The 11,405-nt window shown below is 40.0% G+C and overlaps 1 long non-coding RNA gene across 1 annotated transcript; it reads right to left on the bottom strand.

Annotated features, from left to right (window-relative positions):
• Positions 1–6,889: 6,889 nt before the first annotated feature.
• LOC110164219 (uncharacterized) lies at positions 6,890–11,360 on the bottom strand. The gene is made up of 5 exons (XR_002318897.2): positions 11,131–11,360; positions 9,560–9,825; positions 9,422–9,485; positions 7,341–7,385; positions 6,890–7,080 (listed from the first exon to the last, which is right to left on the bottom strand). It is a non-coding gene; the product is annotated as an uncharacterized LOC110164219 (long non-coding RNA).
• Between the last annotated feature and the right edge of the window lie 45 nt (positions 11,361–11,405).

An 11,405-nucleotide genomic window follows, 5' to 3' on the forward strand; every position in this document is an offset into this window, starting at 1 on the left:
CGCGGTGACGTCATGACGTGGTGTCGCGCGGGCTCGAGTCCCACAGAGACGGAAAGATTTAATTCATTCATTCATTCATTTTATTTTATTTGTTTGAGCAAATACAACAAAAATCAACAACAGCAATAATAATAATAATTAAAAAAAACAAAAACAAAACAGATGTACATGTGCAGATTTGGGGCCTGGAGCTCAAAAGGAAAAGGATGAACTCAAACCCATCGAATCACTTTTTTTAAAAAGCCATAAAAATATTGGACAAGAAACCAGTCTCATTTCACCACTGCACTATTTTACACAAGTATAATTTGCTTAATTTTAATAATTGTATTGGTTTTAAATATGGATGTTTTGTCTATAAAGTTTTGCATGGACTTGCCCCTCCTCCATTACAGGATTTTATTAAAGTAAAGACTGTGAGTGGGATGGGAACTAGGGCCACAGCTCAGGGGAACTGTGAGCTCCACACAGATGCTCCACACTCGGACAAAGTGTGTCTCAGTCAGAGGCACAACATTTTGGAACAATCTGTCACTGTCAATAAGAGAAACTCCAACTCTTGCCACCTTCAAGTCCTACTTAAAAGAGCGGCTAAAGAAAAACTAGACTTGTGGACACTTTTAGTATAGATTTGTTACTTATTTTTGTTTTGTTTAAATTTGTGGTGTTTCCTGCCGTGGGACGACAGATGGAAATGTTCAGTCTTGCTATAATCTGTCATATTTACACTGCAATGTTGTAGATGTTCATTAATATGCACTGTCCTTATTCAATAAATAAATAAAGAAATGAAGTTTAATAAAGTTATAGAATCTTACCCCAACTGTTTTACATGATCACGTGATTCACACAAAAAATGTATCTTAGATTTTTGCAGTTTATATCGTTTTTAAACTAGACTGTAGTTAAAAAGTCCTGATATATTTATATAGAGTGTTGGGGTCTAAACCAGGACTAAACGGCACGGCGGCTGAGTGTTTAGCACTCATGCCTCACACCAAGAAGGTTCTGGGTTTGATCCCCGGGTCGCCTGGGCCTTTCTGTGTGGAGTTTGCATGTTTCTCCCCGTGTCTGGATGGGTTTCCTCCGGGTGCTCCGGTTTCCCCCATCAACCCAAAACATGCTCCAGGTCCAAGAACAGTTGATAGTCAAGGTCAGTTAAATATAATCAATTAATGAACCTGTCCAGGGACGACAGGTGGAAATTAGCACTGATGCTACAACCTGATGTACAATGCATCTCTCCTGTCAAGGTTAATGCGAAAATTGTGCACTGTCCCTGTCTCAAATAAATAAACCAGGTCTAAATTATGTAAAGAATTATTATGTATGTATTATTACGTAAGGATTTTTTGTTTTCGTGGTCGTACAAACTGTTCACATCATTTCAGTTTGTCACATAAATATTCTGTCACTTTAGACTCACAGAGAAAAGAGGAAGAACAACTTTTACTCAGCCCATGTCATAACCTCGTGTTCTGTCAATCATCACTGTTGCACTTCCTCTGACCTCCTCTATAAAACTTGATTACATTTTATATTTTATTACTTATTTTTCTATTTTATTTAATATTTTTTTATATTATATAATTATGTCTTATTTAACATGTGCCTCTTGCTCTTTTTTTTTTTTTTTTTTTTTTTTTGCTACTTATTTAGAATTTATTATCACCATTTCTATTTATGTTTTACTCTTTTATATTATACTGTGATGTGTGACTCCTGTGTCCAAATCATTTTCATTTGTGGATCGATAATGTTTGTCTAAGTCCAAGTTAAGAGTACTGTTAGTTCATAAAAATATTACTCAGGTGGGAGTAAAAATACTCTGAAAAGTAGAGTTTATTTAAAAAAAAAAAAGACGATTCACCACGAGATTTGGCCTAAAAATGAAAAATCTGACCTCCAGTGTTGTGTCTGTTGGATTTGTTTTAAACGTGGAGCACGTGTTGGTTTATGACACTTTAATGTTTCAGTGTCGTTCAAAAGCAGCTCCCACCTGTGACCAGCAGATGGCGCCAGAGTATTTTGTTTAAAGGAGCCACTTAACACTTAAAAGAAGATAAATATCAAGACTTACAAAACACATCAACATGCAAAAATTTTTAAACTCATTCATTTATTCATTCTTCTTGGCAAGTATAATATTCATAAAGCAAATTTCTCAAAAACAAAACCTTATTTTCCGTTACTGCTAATCGAAATAAATCATTATTTTCAGTCTATTCTCCACTTATCCTGTAAAAAAAAAACTAAACAACTTTTCAGTAACCAACCAATTCAAAAAACAAAATACACAAACAGATCCTCCTTCTCCGCTGAATCCGTCGCTGGTGCCTTTTTCATTTAATTTCTTTTATTAGGTTTGATCTACCATCATTTATTTTATTTTATGTCTCCATTATTTTTTCCCCACTGTTATAAATGATTGTGAATGTCTGCTTTATGTGTTTATATTGTATATATTGATAATATATTGATATTGATATATGTATTGATTTCTCTTCTTTCTGCTCCTTTTCATTTATTTCGAACCGTGAGCTGCATATCGTGAAAGTATCGTATCGAGAGACTTGGATTTCGTTACAACCCTCGTAATAATGTGTTTAATGCAGCTTTGCGCACATTTGTTTACATTTTACAGAAACAAAACTTAACACCACATGACTCATTTGCATAAACTATAAGCTCTGAAAATCACGAGGTTCCTGACTTCGGTCGCCGTAACGCTCCGACAATCCATCAAGTGGTGCGGCTTCGTAGTTTAACAAAGTCGTACTAAAACATTTTGACACATTTTTGAGCGCCGTGTATCACAGAAAGTCTTTTTTTTTTTATTATTATTTTTTATTTATTTATTTATTTATTGCATGCGTGTTAGTTCTATATTTAGTTAAATCTGTCTTGTTGTGGATGTGCTGAGTATCCAATCCCTCAAACTTGACAAATTATCAATAAAAAAGAAAAATGAAAAAAAAAAAGAAAATCGGTTCGCGGTCAGTAACACAACCAGAATAATACGTAAGACACACTGCCGATTTTTGAGAACATTAAAGGATTTTAAGTGCCCCTCATAGTCCGAAAAATACGGTATTTTATTTACGGACAAAATAGTGAAATAAAAACCCCAGGATGATGTAGAGAGGGTCAATACGAACATTTTAAGACCAAAATGTCGAGGTTCAGAGCAGCAGGTCCAGAGAGAGGAGCCACGGTTTTTCAATGGAAAGTGAACTAGAGCCAGAGCCGATGGAGCCGGACGCGCCCCCATGCTCACTTCCAGTTCGGGGGTTAACTGTGTCCGTTGAAGGGCGGGGCCAGGGCTGGATGTGGGTCAGGCGAGCTCGTACACGCCGCCCGCGCGTCCGCATCCGCATCCGCCGCCCTTCAGCTCCCCCCCCCCCCGCCGCTTCCCGTCTGTGTCCGTGTCACTTCCTGTCTGAAACAAGGGCCATTGTGCTGTACAGGAAGTGCTCTGGCCCCGCCCCTCTGACCGTGGACCGGGACCAGGGACCAAGGACCAAGGGACCAGGGACCAGGACCAGGACCAGGACCAGGGACAGGACGCTGTGCTCGTCTCTGCACCTGGAGGAACAAGGACACAAACACAGATCTGTCAGGATGTGGACGATTAAAAAACCTCGAGATGATTTTATTAAATTATTTCAGCTTTTGTCTTAAACCCAGATCAGATATTTACACAGATCTTGTATAAGCAGCAGGACCTGAGTGTGACGTCGGTGACCTGACTGGAGTGACCTGAGTGTGACTGTGAGTGAGTGTAGTCTGTGGAGAGGGTGGGGGGCGAGGGGGACACAGTCATATGAGTGTTTTTATCAGGGACCACAGCCTGGGGCCCCCGCTGTCCCAGGAGCCTCTGTCCCGGGCCCCTGCTGCTCGGAGATTCAGTCTTGATAAAGCTCCTCCTATCACCTGACGCCCTGGAGACACAACCCCCAGACCCAGTGTCGGGGAGTAACAGATTACATGTACTGGAGTAATCAGAGTACAAATGATGAGTAACTGTATTCAGTTACAGTTACTGTTTCAGTGAGTGGGAATTGGATTACAGTTACTTTGTTGAAATAAATTGATTACACAGAGGGATTTTACTGTTTTCACATTTTGGGCTATAATCCCCCCCCCCCCCCCCACTTCACTGCCGGAAACTAAACTAGATCTAAACTACATTTAAACCAGGTCTAAACCAGGTCTAAACCAGGTCTAAACCAGATCTAAACCAGGACTAAACTAGATCTAAACCAGGACTAAACCAGATCTAAACCAGGACTAAACCAGAACCAGGAATAAACCAGATCTAAACCAGGTCTAAACCAGATCTAAACCAGGTCTAAACCAGGACTAAACCAGATCTAAACCAGGTCTAAACCAGATCTAAACCAGGACTAAACCAGATCTAAACCAGGTCTAAACCAGATCTAAACCAGGACTAAACCAGATCTAAACCAGGTCTAAAACCAGATCTAAACCAAGATTAACCATCCTCATCTTTGTTTCTCTACAGTAAATCAAGTAATCCAAAGTATTCAGATTACATTACTCATTTTAATTAATTTAATGGATTACATTACAAACTACATTCTGGGATATGTAATCTGTAATCTGTAGGGGATTACATTTTAAAAGTAAACTTCCCAACACTGCCCAGACTGACACATGTACTGCAGTGCAACACGAACAAGTAAAAGTACTACAGTCTGCACTAGGGATGGGCAGGATTAGTCGACTAATCGATAATTGATCATAAGAATTTCATGCAGTCGAACTTTCTCAGTTTAAATAAGCAGAAAACAGAAATAATAGTTTCTGGTCATTCTGATCTGTTGATAAACTGTGACAGTTGGTCCTCTTAGCTGCTATGAAAAAGCATTTTCTAGAAACCTTGGGTGTTATTTTAATTGCAATTTTAAATTTGAAAAGGAAGTAAGATCTGGTCTTAAATCAAGTTTTTATCAGTTAAGGATTTTAAATCAAATTAAACCAAACATCTCACGCCTGCATTTTGAAAAGGCCGTTCATGCATTTGTGACCTCGCGGCTTGACGACCGTCGCTCTGTCTGCTGCTTTGACCAGACGCAGCTCAGCCGCCTGCACAAACTGCACCAGCTCCACTTTTAACTGGAAAGAAGCGGAGGGACACATCACTCCTGTTCAGTGTTGTGGAGTAACAGATTACATGTACTGGAGTTAAGTAATCAGAGTACAAATTATGAGTAACTGTATTCAGTTACAGTTACTGTTTCAGCGAGTGGTAATTGGATTACAGTTACTTTGTTGAAATTAATGGATTACACAGAGGGATTTTCCTGTTTTTACATTTTGGGCAAAATCCCCCCCCTTTTTTTTTTTTTTTTCGTAATTCCACTCATTGCCGGACACTAAACCAGGTCTGAACCAGGACTAAAACAGGATTTAACAGGACTAAACCAGGTCTGAACCAGGACTAAAACAGGATTTAACAGGACTAAACCAGGTCTGAACCAGGACTAAAACAGGATTTAACAGGACTAAACCAGGTGTAAACGGTCTCCTCCTCGTCTTCTATCAATCATATTTTTTAATACGGTTCAGTAAACACTGGGCTTTTTTATCTTCTTTAATCAGACCAAACTTCTTATGTGAAGATTTCTCTGCTCTACAGCAAATCAAGTAATCCAAAGTATTCAGATTACATTACTCACTTTAAGTAATTGAATGGATTATGTTACAAACTACATTCTGGGATATGTAATCTGTAATCTGTAGGGGATTACATTTTCACAGAGAGAACACTCATCTTCCACTGAGTCGTGTCCTTTAATCCAACAGAAGCTGCAGCGACACAAGTTTAGTTTTTTTTCTCCGCTTAGTTTATGCAAATGAGCCATGTGTTTTTTTTTTAAAGTTTTGTTTCTGTGAGATTTGAACAAAACTGAATTAAACACATTATAATGTCAAACAGCTGATGTGGCTCTAAAGTGTTTATGTTTGTATGTCGTAAAGTTGAATTTATTTACGCAGATTAGTAATAGTAATAATAATAATGATGATACTTTTAATATAAAAATGTTAATGATTAATCAAAAATCTATCATTAATTCACCCAATGATCGATTAAAAAATGTAATTGAATCCCTGCTATGTACTAAAGTTTACTTAAGTACATTTTAAAGTGAATATACACAATTCATACTGAAGAAAAGAGGGGCCAGGACAGATCCTTGAGGTGCTGTCCCACTTTCACATCAAAACTGGGACTAAACCAGAACTAAACCTGAAAATAAACCAGGTCTGGATCTAAAGACTAAACCAAGTCTACATGTGGACTAATCCTACGTTCAGACTGCAGGGCTTAAAGCTCAATTCGATTCTTTTTGTGAAATCTGCCATTTTTGCGAGGTCATTTCCAGTTAAACGTGACTTGTGTGTGATCTTCAGTGTGAACTTTAAACACCCCAAAAGTGTCACACATGAGCTTTACATTCTGTCAATGAAAAAGATCTGAAAACACAGAGCGTCCAGACGAATACTTCAGTCTGGTCGAAGCGTCGCAACAGCAGAACAAGACAAAAAATCTAACTTTAAATCCAGTAAAGCTCAGATGTTTCCACACACTCCTCCCTCTGCACCATTCTACAAACTAAATATTCTGTATTGGCGCTAAAATAGATTGAAGTACGTCAGAGGCACTATGTTCATTTTAGTTCATTTGGGCGTTTCAGCTTCGGCTCGGCCCAAAACCTCAACACCGCGACAAACATCAGAGAATCCACAGTTCTGCTCAGAAATGAAATGAAACTTCCACCTTCAGTTTTCTGTGTCACTTTTTAATGTTTACAGTTTGAATGAGAAAACATCATGACATAAAAGCGTGGCGTGGCGTGGCGTGGCGTGGCGGCCCGGTGGTCCGGTCCGGTGGTCCGGTCCGGTCCGGTCTGGCGTGACGCTCAGACCTGTGGGAGATGTTCAGCCGGCAGTGGCCAGGAGCTGGAGCAGTGTGGCGACCAGGGTGGGGTTGGTCTGAGCCTGGGCCAGGATCAGAGGGAGCAGGAGCTGAAGGATGGAGCTGTTGCTCGAGGTCTGAGGAGGAGAAGAAATCAACTAACCTTTATTTCTATAGCTATTATTTTTTACAGATAAAAAAAATCACAAAGTGTTTTACGGAACAATAAACAACATGAACAAAAACAGAGGAATTACAGTCGACTAAAAGACTAAAAACTCAACTAAAAAGCCTCAGACGTCCCCCCAAGTTTTAAATCAGGTCTTCGGGACAAACAAGAGGCCCGACCTGAGGACCTGTGTGTGACAGGGACTCCGGGTGTGTGACAGGGACTCACCTCTGAGCTGCGCTTGACCCGGGCGTCCTGCTCCTGCTCCTGCATCTGCAACAACACGAGGATTTTATGATCTAAGGCTACGTTCAGTCTGCAGGTTTAACGCTCAATTCGGATATTTTTTTGTGAAATCCGATGTTTTTTCGAGGTCGTTCACATTTCCAGTTAAATGTGACTTGTATGTGACTCCAGTGTGAACATTAAACGGTACAAAAGTGTCCCACATGTGACACTGGAGACACGACGACGTCAACCGCAGCGAGCGTCTCTGTGTTTACACAAGTTGTCCAAACATGGACGCAGCATCGAGCACCTGGAGATTTTAAAGTTCCTCTCGTACCGGAGCCAGAACATGAACAACTGACTTGTTTTAAGGAGGAGATTGAGAAGGAGAAGGACCAGGTTTTTGGTGTGGTGTTTTGTGGTGAGTGGAGATGTGCTTCAGTTCATGGATCATGAACAATTTTCTCCTACTTCAGTGCAGAATAGTGACGTTTGTGTCTTGTTGATGACGTGTAGGTGGATGAATGTGACCTGACCGTTCACACTGAAGTCACATGTCAATTCTAGTCTAATTAACACAACAATTCATGGACATAATGGAGCTTCCACACCTCTGGACCTGACCCGGATACACCTGTTGTTCTTGTTAGTTTTGTTTTAGGTTTGAGGATGGACGTGTAAATAGGAGACAGATGGAGTCTGAGTCCATTTCTGTTTAGAGACGGATTCTCTTTCTTAATAAAAATAACTTCTGGGCCCAGTCAAGCAGAAGTAAACAACAAGGCCAAAACTTCAAGTGAATTCATCTGATATAAAAATGTATTGAACAGATACATATGTACTCGAGTTTATCAAACTGTTCACCTTTTTTCTGTTCCATTTTTGGTTCTAAAGTTCCATATGTTTTAAACAGACCATGAATGAAACATGGAACAAAAATTATTTCCCAAATTTCAAAGACCTGCAAATCATGTAAATAAATGTTTGTATTTCATCATATCTTGTGTTATTCCATCTTTGAACTGTTGATGAAGGGACAGGATTTAAAAAAAAAAGTATTTAAAATGATAAAAATGTTCTTGGAAGGACTGACATATTTTATAGAAATAGTTTCTTTCATTTTGAAGTAATATTAAAGTTTTCAGAAGAAAAAAGTGACAAATGATGTAAAATCCTGCACCTTCTACTTGTTTGTACAATTTTCCCTCCGTTACTTTTCCCTCCGTTACCATGAACTTTCTTAATAAAAAATCTCATGAGTCAAAAAGTCAGAGGTTTTTTCAACCTAATCTTGTACCATATGGTAGAAAACTATATGAAGCAAATATTCAAACCAGTTTGTTAAGGATATGTAAGTGAGAACCAAGAGTTATCACTGTTTGGATTTATTGACCCAAAAAGTGCTGCATATTTCATTCCCTCCGTTACCGACATGAGTTTTTAAATTTTTTGTCTTGAACTTGAAAGAATCTCACAGGTTTAACTTGACCCTGTTGGAGTGTAACTCTTTCCTACATTCTGATACTTTACTTATTTCAATAGTTCCTCTAGTTTCTGAATAAGAGACATTTGAATGTCAAAAATCTGACCCTGTTTCCTCCGTTAACACTTGACTGAACCCTTCTTTCACTCGCTGCACTGGAGAAACTAAACAGACACTTCACAAGACGATGAACCAACACACGACGACTCTTTCTTATAAAGACGTGCTGTTTGGGTTTTGCAGTGTGCGTCATAAAAAAGTAAATACTATTCTATAATTAATCTGTTGCGAGCGTTTGCCACCAGAACTGAGACCAAACCTCGACCATTTACAATCCTGGAACTGCTGATCTCGACTGAACAAGACTTTAAAAGGAGCTGTTCACTTGAAAACTATGACATCACAAGGTGGGACAGAGCATTTGGAGGTTTGGAGACTCATAATAAAGACAAACAAAACACTAATGCAGCTCCGTTTTTGACGACGGAAACAACATCAGAACACGACTTAAAGCGACAAGAGTCAGTTTCACGAAGTATAAACAAAACCTTTAAAGTCGTACGGATCCGATATTTCGATTCGGGAAAAACAAACTTACGGGAACAGCGAGGGAGAGTCCGAGGAGAACCAGAAGAACCGTGGCGGAGAGGAGCTTCATGTTGCTACGGAAACACAAACAGACGTCAAATTTTAGCTCGGAATTTCAAAAACTGCAAAAAAAAAAAAAAGAACTTACCTTTGAGCCTTTGACTTCGGCGAGTCGGCGGAGTTCAGGTGCGTCGGAGGAGGAGGATGATGATGTCCCCCGAGAACGAACGGCGCCTTTTTATGCGGTTCTGGGCTCCGCGGGGCCAATGGGACGAGCCGGGGTAATCCTTAAATCCACGTAAGAGCCGAGTGAGGAAAGAGGATGTGTCACCGGGAGGACGTGTGGTTTGATTTGGGCAAAACACGACGCAACCGAGGTGTGGAAATGTGGGTCAGGTTACGGAAGAATCAAACCTGTGGACGTGCAGTGTGGGAAAAAGACGGAGGAGCTGGATTTTACTGTTTTATAAATGTGAAAAACAGACTCAGTTCGTTTAAAATCAACTTAAATGTGTCGAAAAGTTGATCTAAAACGACTTCATGAAATTAAAAAAATGGAAATTCGCGTCGCCGTAAATGTCGTCACAGTTTTTCCGCTGAAGTTTCGCTCCTGGAGGTCAGAAGTTACAGCGACGAAACTGAAACCAGGAACCGAGCGCCAGAACAAAGAGACTGGTTTAGTCCTGGTTTAGTCCTGGTTTAGACCTGGTTTAGTCCTGGTTTAGTCCTGGTTTAGTCCTGGTTTAGTCCTTGTTTAGGTCTGGATTAGTCCTGGTTTAGTCCTGGTTTAGACTTGGTTTAATTCTTGTTTAGTCCTGGTTTAGTCCTGGTTTAGTCCTGGTTTAGACCTGGTTTAGTCCTGCTCTGGTTTAGATCACATTGGTCAAACTCTGGTACATTTCTTGTAAAAAAAAAAAAAAAGAAAATTGAGTCAAATCTGCTTTTGCTTTTTTTTTTTTGGTCCTGTTCCGGGTCAGAGGACAGTCTGGTCTCTCATGTCTCAGTGACTCACTTCACACTTCCTGTTTTAAACAACGCCTCAAGAACTAAACCAGGACTAAACCAGGACTAAACCAGGTCTAAACCAGGTCTAAACCAGGTCTAAACCAGGACTAAACCAGGTCTAAACCAGGTCTAAACCAGGACTAAACCAGGACTAAACCAGGTCTAAACCAGGTCTAAACCAGGTCTAAACCAGGACTAAACCAGGACTAAAACCAGGACTAAACCAGGTCTAAACCAGGTCTAAACCAGGACTAAACCAGGACTAAACCAGGACCATATTAGGTCTAAACCAGGTCTAAACCAGGAATAGACCAGAACTAAACCAGGACTAAACCAGGACCATATTAGGTCTAAACCAGGACTATACCAGAACTAAACCAGGACTAAACCAGGACCATATTAGGTCTAAACCAGGACTAAACCAGGTCTAAACCAGGACTAAAACCAGGTCTAAACCAGGACTAAACCAGGTCTAAACCAGGTCTAAACCAGGACTAAACCAGGACTAAACCAGGTCTAAACCAGGACTAAACCAGGTCTAAACCAGGTCTAAACCAGGTCTAAACCAGGACTAAACCAGGTCTAAACCAGGTCTAAACCAGGTCTAAACCAGGTCTAAACCAGGACTAAACTGGTCCTTGTTGTAAAGTCTTTATAAACTCATCGTGTTGAGTATTTGGTCTGAACACAGAAGGACATGAGAAAAACTCTCACACTGATCCAGATCTGGTTTAGTGTTTTCCAGACGATAAAAATCCCGCAGTGAGGCTTTAATCCGGTCCCTGTCACAGAGCGTTGAGTGGGATTAGATCTGGTCTTTGTTTTCACACTCGACTTGTTGCTGTAATCGTCTGGTCAGTTTCCTCATGACCACAGGAAACACGAAATCCTGTCATGAGTCAATGTGCTCCTGATTTAGACCTGGTTTACTTCTAGTTTGGTTCTTCTCTAGTCCTGGTTTAGACCTGGTTTATTCCTGGTTTAGATCT

This window comes from Boleophthalmus pectinirostris, unplaced genomic scaffold, assembly GCF_026225935.1.
Source record: "Boleophthalmus pectinirostris isolate CB_2022bp ecotype Guang Dong unplaced genomic scaffold, ASM2622593v1 HiC_scaffold_1, whole genome shotgun sequence".
NCBI lineage: Eukaryota > Metazoa > Chordata > Actinopteri > Gobiiformes > Gobiidae > Boleophthalmus > Boleophthalmus pectinirostris.